At 39.6% G+C, this 14,744-nt stretch overlaps 1 protein-coding gene across 7 annotated transcripts in view; it reads right to left on the bottom strand.

Moving 5' to 3' along the window:
• The window catches only part of DENND2B (DENN domain containing 2B), a 140,831-nt gene that overhangs the window by 60,378 nt on the left and 65,709 nt on the right, over nucleotides 1–14,744 (bottom strand). The window contains exon 1 of one of the 7 annotated variants that reach the window (XM_032445154.1): nucleotides 7,691–7,811. The exons of 5 other annotated variants lie outside the window; for them this stretch is intronic. The gene's annotated coding sequence lies outside the window, so the exon portion shown is untranslated. Of the gene's footprint in view, nucleotides 1–7,690; nucleotides 7,812–14,744 lie in introns of those variants that run through there. One more of the 7 variants, XM_032445157.1, reaches the window with a different exon arrangement.

Raw genomic sequence — 14,744 nt, 5'->3', positions numbered from 1 at the left:
TTCCACGCTCCTGTTGATGAGATCCCATCATTTCATAGGAACACGGAAGTCTGGCAAGCTGAAAGTCACCCAGCACTGTTTATATTCCTCAGGACTTCCTCCTCCTTTTGCTGGGAAGCTGATGCTTTATTAGTATATTATTTAGTTTTTCTGCTTATCTCTGATTTTCCTCAGAGCTTGGCATCCTTTTAACAAGGCTGCCCAATGTATATCAAAGCAATATAAATAAAATCTGAATTAGCTGTAACCGTATGCACATTAGTTTGTGTATTTAGCAGATTTGGTTTCCATATAAGAGAAGAGACTTTTCAATTCCATAACAAGCATTTAATGAGATCTGAAACAAAAGAAACAGATGTCTCTCCTTGTGTGAACAGCAAAACTCAAAAACAACAATGAAGTCACTTAATTTATCCAGTAACTGAGTTTCAGAGAATATTTCTCAAGAAAAAAAAAAAATGTTAGTAAATCTATTTTTATTCATTCTAACGTGACCAACAAAAACACAAATTAGAATCAGCTCAATTCTGACTGCTTTCTGTACAGTCTCACTGCTCCAAGGGCACTGTTGCCAGGACATCATTCAGCAAACAAACAGAAAAGCTCTCTGCTTTCTGAGACATACTTGTGAAAGCTCATGACAATAATTCATACTTTTACACAAATAAGATATGTAAGAACTGCCACAGTACAAAAAAATGCCTGTCATGACTCTGTAGGTGTAAAGCAGCAGAGTAACTCAAAGGCTAAAAAAACATCACAACTTTGAAGAAATGTTGAGGGACACTTGACAAAAAAAATTTCTTTCTCTGCATATATGGACTGGGAATAACTGGGAAGTCAGACTGGTCTAACTGGGTGCTTAGCACAAGTGTTAACTGTGTAACCATCACAAACATGTGGCATGAAATGGCTTTGATGATTAGCCAAGACAACCCAAGAGGAACCCGTGTATTGATGATACTTTGAATTTTGACATTCTCTTTCCAAAGATAAACGGCTGTCTAGGCTTGGGCATTTTCCCTTTATGCTGCACTACTGATAAATCAAATCTTTCTTTAGATTAATTCTTCCAGGAGCAGAAAGGGATGCCAGGTTGAGTATTACTGCTACTCCTTGTAACTGAGGACCATGGGAACATTAAGTCCAGCCAAAAGGGACTTCCTGGACTACTGAGTCTAAATAGAACCCATTTTGTTAGACAGTAAGCCTTTCTGTTAGAATATATTCTGTACACTGGCATAGCATACACTCTAACGTAATTCTCTATACACATCAAGTAGGTAACTACAGGAGATACTTAATTTTCTTAAATCTAAATAAAGCTTACGATAAGTAAAGGGGATGAACTTTTCACACTCCATGTCAGGCACTCAGCAGTTAGGTGGTTTTTGAACTGATTCAACATGGTAATGAAATAAGAAGTAGAACTTGTCTTTTCTTGCCTCTGGCTTGGAAAGGAAAGTGATGTAAGTGGCAACTTAATAGCCACTCTCCCACCAGATCCCCTGTTATTTTTGAGCTCTCACCAGAAGTACAGCTCAAAATCCCCCAAACCCTGCATAACAGATCATTTCCTCCTTTATTGCTGACTTAGGGATTGTGACAAAAACAAAATACAAATTACTTTCCAAACTTAACAGTGAATTTGCATAATAAGATTGTTTGCAAAAGGGTCAGTCTCGTGAAAGCATGCTATTGTTAAAAAAAAAATAAAAAATCACAGCACTTGGACAGAACACAACAATAAGATCTGCCAAAGTGTATGAAGATCCAGAAGTGCCTAAAGACAATAAAAAAACAGAGACAGTTACTGAATGATGGCTGCTAGGACTGCGAATCAAACAAACAGAAAAATAGTAAGTGTTATGTGCTGTTTTTAAATGGTATAGTTCCTGTGCTCTCAGGTACTTGGTTCACAGGATGGTGGGCAATGCTAGCGAGAGGGCACTGTCCTACATATAAACCCTTTCAAAGCTCTGAATCCTTATGCCTGGTTCCTAGAGAGAAGTGCACAGAAACTCAGCTGGCTGTATCTGAACTGTGTTTTTATGACTTACAAGCAATGCCTGATTTACACCAGTGAAATTCAGGAGTTGTTCTGCCAAAGCAGATTACGTGAAGTGGCAAATATGCTCTACAATTGTACCAAAAAAATCTAAAAAAAAAAAAAGCATAACAAAAAATTTTCAAATAAATCAAAGTTGACGAGTCAGGTCCTAAATACTCACATTACATTGGATTTGTAAAGCAAAAACAGCAGGAAAATCTGACTGCAACAAATAACTGTAAGATAAAATGTGATCAATAAACAGGCAGCAGCAGTAGGTATGGGCCTTAGCAAAAAATTTCTAAGGGTGAAGAAGATCACAGGAAATCATGAAAATACCTGGAGTAATAGGGCTAGATTCCCCGCTGATATAAATTCACGGCAGACTTCTGCACTGCTAAAGGCAGGCACAGGTGGGTGGTTTTTAGACTCTGATATGTTTAAGTCTTTTTCACCCCCTTTGTTCAGACACTGCCCCAAACACAGGCAATCAGGCACAGGAAGTTCGCACATCAGCACTGTACCTTCCATCCCAACAATCTGAAGTTGGCTGAAGGTGGGGAAAAAAACCTCAAAAGCAAGAACTGAAACGTCAGGGGCAGCCGTTCTGTCTTTTCTAATCAAGTACAGTGTCAGTTTCCTAACATTGGCCCTCATTTTCTCCTCAAAGTAATGAGAATGGATCAAAGTTGAGAACGGAAGCCTCACTTGTGCTACTCTTTTCCTTTATTGTGTTCTGAATAATAATATTTGCAACAGATATTTCCACTGTTGTCTTTACTTTCTCTGATTTTCATGATGTTCCAGAGGCTGTTCAGAACAATTTAGCCTCACCTGCTTTCTTGTGATCTCAGCTTTTTTGTTAGAGTGGCAAAACAGAAAACAATAGCATTTTCTTAAATCAGGCAGAACACACAAGCTCCTGTGTGTCCATTTAAGAACCAGCAGTCCTTGAAACTTGCTCTTTAGCAGCATGTCTAAACATGATTGTTCCAACTTCCAGTGCATGTGGAAGCTCTCGGCTCTGCTTTTTCAAAGCACAGGTAATTTTACAATGCACTTCTTTATCTGGCTGGGAATCTCAAAACATTTAATGCTTTGGAACTCATTCTGCCAGAGCTTTGCAAGTCTTCCATACTTACATGCACACACCTTGGGAAGGATTAAAAACTGCTTTTATGAATTGTGGTGTTTAATTTTATTTAACATAATTGAGGCAATTCTGGGTTCAGCAGCTTCTAAGTCTAGAACTGTGGTTTAGAAAAGCTGCTATAAGATAGGTCCTGTTCTGTTCTGCTCTCACAAGCCAGTAAACCTTACAAGGTCATTCTATACTTCACTGCAATACTCTATACCCAAAGGGAAAAGAACAGAATTATGAGCCAGAAAGCCACGAGCCCCACCTGCACACAATACCAGAATACAGCTAAGCTTGCCTTCCCTACTTTGTTTATAAATTAAATTTTAGGTCACACAAAACATCATCAAATAGATCTATGAGTAAAGATGTGGTAGAGATGGAGAAAAAGAAGGGAGATTAGGACTTCATCTGGTCTTTAACACCTTTTCACAGTCTCACCCATTCCTACAAATTGCTTTCAGAGTAAACACAAAAATCTCTTAATTGATTCTCCACAATGGCATACTGTCCAGACCCACTGGTTTAGTTCTGGTCCCCAGTTTCTACTGCTATATCATGCAATGTATCAGTCAACAGGTACCAAACTCCCCTTTGCTGGCTGTGTTACTTCTTTGCTCAGGTACTTCATCGTTCCAAGGGGCAGAGATCTGAGTCTGCAAGTCCATTGGTGTCCAGGGAGACCCTTCTGTATAGATTTGACTTTCTCAGTTTTCTGTTCTCATGAACTAGTTTAACACAGCAAGAAAGCATCCTCGAAAAACAGGTTATAAAACGGAAAGCCATTATCCATATGTCTGTTATGAAACAGACATTCCTAATTCCTGCCATCATTTCAACTATTAATATCACAATTCAGCAAGTCTGAGGCCTGAGACATCTGGACCCAGTGAGAAAATACTATGTGCCACAACAGGATAACACCAAATTGTTTTAAAAGGTCTGAAAATGTCTGTGCTGCTTCTGGAGTTACTGCTCTTCATATGAAATAAAATACAAACTATATTAGAAACTAATCCAGCACATTGGAACCTCCTGAACTACCCCATGAACCCAGAATGACCTCAGTATCAGCCCTGAGTGCAGTCTGACTCAAAAACCTTGTGAGCCTGCTCCTGGGTTGTGAAGGCAGTTCACATGTAACATAGAGCCAAAGGAAAAGAAGGAGTAACTTTGATTTTAAACTTCATCTAAGGAGTGCTCAGGCCTCTGAGAGGCCTCATATCTGCAATAGCTGGGGGCCATCCTTTCATCATAACAACTGCAGCAACTTTGTGCAAATTTCTGCATAGGCACAAAGCTGAAACAAGGGCACATAATCAGCAGATTATGGGACATTTTTCCTCACAGGGGCACATTCCATGTTTCAGTTACAAAGATGAAGCAGCATGACGGATTTCTGTTTGGTAATTTATTACTCTTACAATGATAACAGCAACAGTATACCTCAGAAATCACAACTATTACATAAGACCTTATCACTCTCTATAACTACCTGAAAGGATGTTGTGGTGAGGTGGAGACTGGCATCTTCTCCCATGTAACTAGCAATAGGACTACAGGAAATGGCCTCCAGTTGTGCCAGGGGAGGTGTTCAGGCTGCATACTAGGAAAAATCTCTTTTCCAAAAGAGTGGTCAGGCACTGAAATGGGGCTGCCCAGGGGGGTGGTGGAGTCACCATCTCTGGAGGTGTTCAGTAAATATTTAGATATTGTACTGAGAGATGTGATTTAGTGGGGAAATATTGATGGTTTTTAGACAGTTGGACTATACGATCTTGGAGGTCTTTCCCAACTTCAGTGGTTCTATGACTCTATGAACTGCAAGAACAAAATTAGAAGATATATTCAGCACTTGGAAAAGCAGAAAAGAGCGGAAGCAGTTGGTAAGTGAGACATTGCTAACAGTGGTCCAAAGTATGGGAAGAGGAAGGAAGAGCACTTCATTCTTCCTCAAATACCAGAAAGAACTGCTCAAGTGCTATGCAGCACTTTGTAGGTTCAGAAGAAATCTACTCAAAGTCTTCTTTTCCCCAGCACAGTGAAGATCCAAGAGGAACAAAGAGGCACAACTACAGGTAAAATAATAAAATACACATTAAGCACTGACCCTGTACTTGTCATTAAAGGAACTAGCTTGTCTCCTGTTCAGGGGCTGCATTCAGCCTCTGCTGGAGGAGTGACTCGAGGCTTCAGAACCCTGGCCTTCCTTATCATCTTAATTTTCCTCTGACCTCATGGAATGCAAAATAAATTCCAGCTATGACAGACAAACATGACCCTTGGTACATGCTACAGTGTGCACAGATCTGTGCACATTAAGTAAAATGGAATGCTTCTCTTGACTGTGAGAGGGAATTTTCTATCCATTTCAGTGATGTTATTCCTTCATTCAGTTTCTTTAAGTACTTGTGAACTGAGTTTGATTTTCTTATTTCAGTGCAAATCAAGAGCTAGAAAGAGAAATTGCTAAAGAAGCAAAACTCATTATTATGGGAAGATTTAATGCACAGACCCAAAACAAATGCATACTTCTAAAAAAAAAAAACCCAACAACTTTCAAATCTAAATAAGATATGGACTGAAAATTAAATTATGTTTCTATATCTGACTTGCTGCTGTATCCTTTGTTCTATTTTCTTTTGTTAAGCCAGGAAAATAAGGAAATATGTTGGGTATACCCATCACTGAGTGACATATGAAAGACTTTGCCAAAAAAGAGTGGTTGGGTTTTGTTGTTTTTTTAGCTGAACATAATTTTGAAAAATACTTTGATCTATTTCTTCCCCGATCTGTTGGTAGATACACACACAAAAGGAAAGAAAAAGATCCAAACCTATAATTTGCAATGCCTGTTGCTATCATACTTATCTACATAACAGTCCAGTCCAGGCTAAATATAACTTCACCTTGGCCCTAATTCAGAACAATTTCACTGAATATCAATAGAAGATGATCAGCCAGTACTCAATCACTGCTGCACAGCAATAGTCAAACCCATGATCTAAAGGAAATTCTCCCAGAGATTCAGACGTTAACTTCTCTTTGCATTGCTTACTGAGATTTCAGTACAAATCTCAACAGTAATAAACTTCTGTCAGACAGAGACGCTCATAATCACTCTTCACTGTGATCAAAGGTAATACAAGCGTGTACATTACTCACCACGCAGAAACAAGCCTCCCAGACCACATTTCATCGCCACACCTACAAGAGCACTGGGAGCTCAAGCTTAAATTTGGAGTCAGGATAATATCTGGGCGATCTGTATTCCCCTTATAAAGATTTTGTTCTCACAAGGCCTTGGCTTCTTATAAAACGGTGGATTTTGCTCTCCTGTTGGCCTATTAGCTTTTATAAGAAGCTGGACAATACTCTATTATTTTTCATATCTTACAAGGGAATTCACATATATTAATAGTCTTAAGAATGAAAATCATTTGCTACCACTGACATGCAACAGGAACATTACATAGTAATAAAGAACTGCAAGGTTACTTAATACAAAATGCACTAGAGTGACTTAGAGCAAGCACACAATTTTTCTTTCTCTCATCCTTCCCATCTGGGGCAGAGCCAAAAAAAGACTCATGTTCCTACAGGAAGATACGGAGATATCATCAGGCAAAGCATCAAGAAATGCTGCTTATATGGAGCAAATACAGCAAACCCAACATGTATGTACAAAAGGAGAAAGAAAAAGCAACTAGTAATATTTACAGATTCATCAGCAAAAAGTACTTGCTCTCTTAAAGAATATGAACACGAACAACAATCACCCTGTTACCCAGAGGCTCTCTGGATATTTGGAGCAACAAACTGAAGTCTACATTCTGACCCTAAGTTACTTCCCTCTGAGCCCTATAGACTCAAGACCACGATACTGTTATTGTTTCTTGAAAAGCACAAATCCCTGTTATTTATTCAGTGGGAAAAAACATCCGAGTTGTCTTTTGCCCAGAAAGTTTCTTACAGCTCAATGAGTAATAACTGGAGTAATAAAAAAAAAAAGTCAGGTATAAAAGCCAACACACACAAGTGCTCCAGCAGCACTACAATTAATCCTGGCCGAAGGCATAGGTAGAAGTATATCTTTGTGACTTAAAGAACACCTTTAGCACTTAAAGAGAAATGTGGATTCTCCTCAAACTAGACAAGAAACGTGCATTTAGCTGGGCAGATCTGAGAGCACGAGAGGCAGGGGAGGAAGGGATGTAATGCACAATCGGGTTTGAGCTCCAGTGTCCCTTATCCTACACCAGAACTTCAAACACTGAAATTAAAGACCTTCCTAGCACTATCTTTAGCAAGCAGAAAGCTGATGCTGAGTTCCTGCCTGTGAGCAGCCATGTAACTACAAAACCAGGAGAGAGCATTAAAGAATTCACAGCTACAGCACTTTGCACTCTTTCACTTCAGTTTTTGCTTGCTTCCCCCCACATTTCTGGCAAGCATACAGCTGTCTCTCACTGTGGTCACTCAGCACTCCCAGTCAGACTTACTCAGAAGCTCTTCCCTCCGGGAAAGGTGCAGAATGTAAGGGAGGAATTCCACGTCCAAGCCTGCTGTCCTCTGTGCTTCCTGAGAGCTTGCTGCTCCACTTCTCAGGCAGCGAATGACACACAGACTGAGGACGTTTGTCAAACCTCTGTCCCTTTGTGTGTTTAAAGGGAGGAAACTGGCATTAATGTTTAACAAGTCTAACACCAGCAAAGCCTTTCTCTGCTCTCTGACGTGCCGATTTTGATAGGACAGGCGTGTGAGAAATTTGGCAAGCCAAATATTTCCTTATGGTTGCCTGCAGCTTGGGAAAAAAAGTTCTGTTTTGTTTTTATTACTCTTTGGTTTGGAACTTGCAGGGGCCAGTCATTTACAGTTTGTTTCTGAACCTTTAAGCTGAGCTGACCTGACTGCCTGCTGCTAACAGAATAAGAGGAGCTGTACCAAGCACACCAAATCACATGCAGATGGACGTGGCTAACAAGCCTGCCCAACCTGAAGACCACGTGGATATCACAGCTGTCCAGAAAGGAAAGGGAGAGGTTAAAAATCCACATGCAAATGCTTTTAAGTCTCTGCCAACAGTTTGGAAAGGACAGAGGCTATCTGACATCTCCTCTATTTGCCTATGTTGACATAACGTGGTTTTCTAAATCAGCAGCAAATCAAGGGGATAGAGGTTTCAGCCGAGAGCCATCTGATGGTTCTGCAGTTATTCAACTGTTGGCACTGCCAACTCTTCCTTCAAACCTCTGCAGCAGCCCCAAGGCACAGCTGCTTCCCTGGCAAATGTTCTCCTGCACACACACAGGGCTGAGTCAGCTGCAAGCACCTCTTGCTAACAACAAGAGGGTTAACCAATCTACCCATACCTGAGCATTACCAATACCAGCCTGTTCTAATCCACTGATGTTCCCCACATGAGCAGTCCTGCCTCCAGCCAGTATCCACCAGGAGAAAAAAAAAAAACAAACAAAACACAGCAAGGCTTTCTGAGGCTTTGCTAGCAGGATTTGTATTACAAAGCATTTATATCCTACTTCAGTAGTTTCTGTTTTCACGCTTCAAGTAGTTGTGGTGTTACCTGGAAAAAGAGATGACTTCTGAGAAATTATAATGCATCGTTCTAAATACTGGAGCTGGCCCAAATGCAGCTAACCTCACTGTAAGGGCTACAAAACATCTGAAGTTTGGAAAAAGACACATCTAATGAAAACCATAAAGGTGGATGACCCAAAGTCCTATACATCACCAAAGACTACAGGCACAATTTTGCAACCTCCCTGGCTTTATGCAGAATAAATGAGATGGGATTCTGCCCTACAGAGGGCTGAGCATTACTCTGAGACATTGTGCTGAAAAATTCTCTTGCTCAAAGCATCCTAGGCAGTGTAAACATCTTTTGTATGCATGCATTGTAATAATATGGGTTGCCATCTAACTATTTCCATTAGCTCCTGTTATCCTCCTTGCAAGGAAACAGTTAAAGTTTAGTTTCCTTTTAAAGGCCATTTGCTGTTAATGTCCCCCTAGTGTGAATCTAGTGGTGATATTCAGTGTGGATACTGTATCAAGCACTTGGCTAATTCATAGTTTCTATACACCATTCTATCCCGGGAATAGCGGAATAGTCATTACAGTTACTCAGAGGACAAAGTCAGTGAAAAGAACATGAGAATTATCCATCATTTCACTTCTTGCACTGCCTTTTTGGACAAACTGTATCTTTTTTTTTTTCCATCGGGGAAGAAACACAGAGCTCTTCCACTCAGTATTTCACTATGTTCGGATCTTCCTTTTAATCTCACCCTTTACTGGTTCTGTTCTATCTTTGAATTTGCTGTTCTGCTGAAGTGGGAAATTAGATTTTAGGATAACTCAATATCAGGAAAGAAGCTAAAAGAACACAGACTTTCATCTCTAAACTTCTGGCTCAAACCTGGACTGATTATGGCTGAGAACAGAAATTGTTCCCCTAAACCAGTGGCTTTCCAACAGCTAAAGCATAAGCTTAAGAGAAGAGGCTCTTAGAGCAGCTCCTAACAAATAGATATTCATGGAATACGAAATGTCATCAGTAAAGCTCATAACTTGTATCTTTGTCAGTGTATTCATTGAGATCAACATCATCTCCCTTGTCCAGAAACCAATAGATTTTCATTCCTAAGAACAACTTCCCCCAGAAACTATGTAATTTTGGAAGTACACTGTAAAAAATGCTTTGCACACCACTCCTGTGCTGTAACCCCTGTGGACTTCTGTCCAACTTTTATCCCCACTCCAACAAATAAATTAATGAAAAGGCATAGAACTCCTGCTCTGATTTTCTAATGCAGCACTGAATGCTTTAGCTAATATCTTGTTTGTTGCTTTTACTCACTACACGTCAGGGCAATAAAAGCACTAGAAAGAAATCAGAAACGCTTCCAAAACCCTGCTGTTGTAATAATTTGCTGCAAAAATATAGAACAGTTTAGTTCAAGCCCTTGTATGACTGAGCATGCTCATGCAAAAATAGAAACCATCCATGATTAAATATAGATTTCAGTGTCAGTCTAAGTAGTCTTTGTACTGGAACAGAACATAGTTGGGTTAAACGCTGCTTTCAGTCTACCCTGTTAATGACAAGCCTCTGCTTTTTAAAAACTTGCTCCTTTTCATTTTAAAACCTATTTTCCAGAGTTTTTAAACAAATATAATCCTTTTAGAAGAGAAAAGGTAACTTGAGTGATGACATCTAAAAGAACCGTGCATTTAAAGTGCCAGGAGAATTGAACTACTCTGAGAAGTAGTTAACCAAAGGAGTTACACGTTGCCTTCAAATAATAATAATGCAAACTTGACCTGAAGCTGCCTGAAAGAAAACATAACCAAAAATATTTTTCTCCTCAAAAAACCTGTGCACAGAGGAGGGATAAATTAATAGGATTTCCAGCTGGGAAAAAGTGAACTGCTTGACTGGTTGCATTTAAGGTAAGCAATGTTTCTTCCTGATCTCATAACATCTAAAATGGATACAAAACAAAATAGCCAGATATGCAAAAGTTGTCAAAAATTCCCTACCAGAAACTGCTTGAGGAAGGCCCAAAAAGCTTGGTCCATTTTCCCAGTTTCATCTCTTTATCTAATTAGAAGCTCTCACTTTTCTCACAAACTGCTTTTCTCATCTTTAGACCTTTAGACAGTGGTTGCAAGAATATTTCTGCAGCCCTTCTAAAGAGATTTCAAACATGGACCCTCTGATCCACCTCCCCAGAGGTCACACCTGACCAAAGTGAGGGAGGGGAATGCAATGCCTCAGGCCATGGTAAGTCAGCACTCCACCAGTGCTTCTGACAGATAAAGGGCAGGAATTAAATCAAAGCCTCTACTCATGATTTTCCAATTTCAGGGTCATTTCAACCAATGTTTTGACTTATTTCTGATAACATCAAGCACCATCCCCCACAGGCCGAGTTTGGGGCTGAGCTGTCCCAAACACACCACCAATCTCACCACATAAATAGCAGCTTTGTATTTCTGAACCAAACACAGGGTAGTGCTGCTGGGAACCAGCCTTCTGAAATTCTGTCAATGGCACAGTTCAAGATGTTTCCTCTTTAAAGGAGTACAATGGATTTTGCATCAGTTATTTATACGGTGGTCTGGCTGCAGCTTATTTGCACCGTTTTCTAAACATGGACAGCAAGGTGTGCTCAGACTGGGAGCTGCCACTCCACAACTGACAGAGCAAAAAAGCTTGACTTTTGAAGGGTACAAAATTAAGAACTGCTTTTAGGCAATCACAGATTGCTCCTTTCCAAGCCAAAGTCTCACTGCATTCTCACCAGAATCCTTGAAAACAAGAGCCTATACACCCAGCTATGCATGAAACAGCAACTGTCAAGGCACTGAATCAGATCACCTTAAAGGTGTGCAAAACCACCAACTACTACCAGCTCTCTTGCCTTCAGCATTTACACCTGCATGTCCACTGCACAGAAAAGTTCTCTTCTCCTGTTTGTTTGTTTTGGTGCTGAGTTGGGCATATTTTCCCACAGTATACCATTACAGTGCAATGTCGGTTGGCATCCAACCATCCCACTAAATGTTCTGTTAAGCTTAAATGGGCACATCATTCAAGACATTTTTACACATGAAGAACGGCTTGGTGACCCCCTACATATCTGCAAATGATATCACATGGAGACTCCTTTAAACCGTCCAATGAAATTTTGAGCCCAGGTGGAGAGGATTTCTCCCACAATGTTTTGAACTTGGGTGAAAACCATAACTGAAATGCAGCCATCCATAAAACGGAAGGAAGCAGCTTTTCTATCACTACTCACATACTTATTTAAAAAAGGAAGAGGAAAAAAAAAAAAAAAAGGAAAAAAAAAGGAAAAAAGGAGATGAGAGAACATCATAATTATGCTAAGACGATGGGAACCACACAGTGATTATTGGGAAAACTGTACACTTCTAAGTTTCAAAGAAGAACAAAGCCTTATTGTTTTACAGCATGGAGAGCCTCACGCTTTGAAGAATCTGCAGCAGAAATATGTTAAAAGAGGAAAAAACAAAAGGGAAAATGCACTGCCAGCACATTTTTAGGATAGCTCAAGGACATGGGCTTCCTGGGTGCACACAAGAGCTTGAGGCACGCTTGAAAGGTAAGATGCTTCCTCTGATTTACAAGTTATTGCTTTCTTCTCAGCAGCACCATCCAAAAAACTTGATGCAAGTAATAAATATAATAAACCCTTACATTCATATTCACATGAAATGAATATATGCTAAAAATTATACTTTTTTTAAACTTCTGTTTCATTAATATTTTTCTCATGGTGGGACCAGGGCTCTATCATTGTGAACACAGCCAGGTATCTCCATCAACACCCACAGTAGCAGAAAAGGAACTGCTTTACAGTGACCTGCCTTACCTGTTCATCCACAACACTGAGCCTGGCTCTGAACATTGCACCTCTGCACAAGGTATGAGTACTTTTATAAGTACAGGCAGACAAGACTCCATCTGAATAAATGACTTTACAGGAAATTTGGACAATGTCTACTGTTCAACATGGAGATGAAACTCATTGTGTGTTTGGTCTTAGAGTGAACAACTGCCACTGATGCCCACCTGGGGATAGTATCAGAGTATCAGTTAAACTTAATGCCAGATACACGTGCAAATTCTTTTATATAGGAATTCTCAAGGTTTCAATTCCTAAGGCAAAATATTTCTAAATCCTCTGCCCAGGCCACAGCCACAAAATTCTTTTTTCAAAGGAAATAAAATATTTCATCTGGGTTTATTAATGAGTACTAAGAATTAATTTTAAAAAAGAAAAAAAAGTATTTGCTGTAAATTGGATAAATTTGGCTTGACTAGGTCTGAATTATCTGTAACATCCAAAACCAAACAGTAAGCACAAAGCTCGTGCAAAGACTTGCTGCTTGAGAAACAGAGCATCTGGCCTCCCCTTCACAGGATTGATGGGGGCTACGCAAAGACCCTGGAAAGCCAGATCAGGCCTGATCTCTGGTTCAGCAGCAAGAGAGTACATAAACCTGAGAAGGCCTCCCCTCTAAATTTCAAACAATGTTATCTACAATAACAGCAAATAATTCAGGACTCGTGATAAACTTCAACATAGTCTTACTCCACAGGCTCAGTTACCTGGGAAATATGTCACAATTTTATGTTACACGTAAAGAATTATACACAATTAAGCAAGAACACTGTAAGCATCTTTGAAGAGATACAAGTCATTTGATATACACCGTGCATCATCTTCACCTATGCTGGAAAAAAGCCAGTTCCTACTGATTAAAAATCTCTCCCATTAACTTGAGTTCTGAAAGCCTGAACCACAAAGTCAGCACAAACAAATCTCAGTGTGTGTCAGGCTAATGGAGCTGACAAATGGTTAGTGACAGCTAACTCACTGCTGAGAGATAAAAACCAAAACCTATACTTAGAGGTTTGTGGGTTTCCAGGCTAAAAGAGAGATGCAACTCAGAGATCAGAAATACTCTAGTGAATATCTGGTTGCTAATGTGCACAGAAGTCGATGCTTCAAAGATACCAGTCAATTAAAGCAGATGGAATGAGCAGAAAACAAAAGCACAAAGTTTTGTGGATAAGCATCAGTCCAGATTTCAATTTTAATCATGCGTGACTATATCTGATTCAAAGATCCAACTAAAAGTATTTAGAAATAAGACCATCTACAAATGTCATTAGACTAAGAGCCTAACCACTTGCAATGCTGTGCTCAAAGTAGTTTGAAGAACTAATTATTTTCTGGTACAAATCTCAGGCACCCTGCTCTATAACCCACTGACATCAGCAGCCACAGTTTATCAGGTTATTAAATCATGACTTCCCAGCTGGAGAGCACTCTCCAATTCAGTGAGAATGACACCACTTCTGTGCAGATTGGGAAGAAAGACAACAGCCTGCACCACAAACCCAACCCGTACCAAAACTAACATGATTATAGTGACGTAGTTTTCCAGACTAAAAGCCACACGGTCCTTTCACACAACTGGAACAAAGACTGGTTTCTGCTTTGGCCACCTTCCCAAATCAAACCCTGTGACACGAAACTAAAAGGATGTTTGTTCAAGCTTATTGTGGCAGTCTCTTTATGTACACGCTGCTAAAATCAGCATACTCTTTAAATATATATTCCCTACACTAAAAATTCATCTTCCAAAATTGATTCTGTTTCTCATTCAAACTCAGCTTGTGTTAAGGCAACATCACCTGGCAGGAGGGCAGCACTTCTATCTCCAGTTAGTTTTGAAAATTTTCTCCTTTTTTGTTAGGCCAAATAAACTACAAATTTGAAAACTGTGTTTTGCTAGGTAGAACATAACATAATTATAGGCTTATTTTAATACTATATAGTCTTGGTGTGATTTTTAAGTCAGAGCAGTTAGTCATTTCTGCATTCAAAATTGCACTGGAAAAAAACACACAATATTAGGGCAAACGCTATAAATTAATGCACCAATTCGAACTAAATTTCTGCACAAATTACAAAGACAACAAGCATGAAATGACTT

This window comes from Coturnix japonica, chromosome 5, assembly GCF_001577835.2.
Source record: "Coturnix japonica isolate 7356 chromosome 5, Coturnix japonica 2.1, whole genome shotgun sequence".
NCBI lineage: Eukaryota > Metazoa > Chordata > Aves > Galliformes > Phasianidae > Coturnix > Coturnix japonica.
The sequence above is the reverse complement of the archived record's forward strand: the minus strand, read 5'-3'. Positions and strand labels throughout refer to the sequence as shown.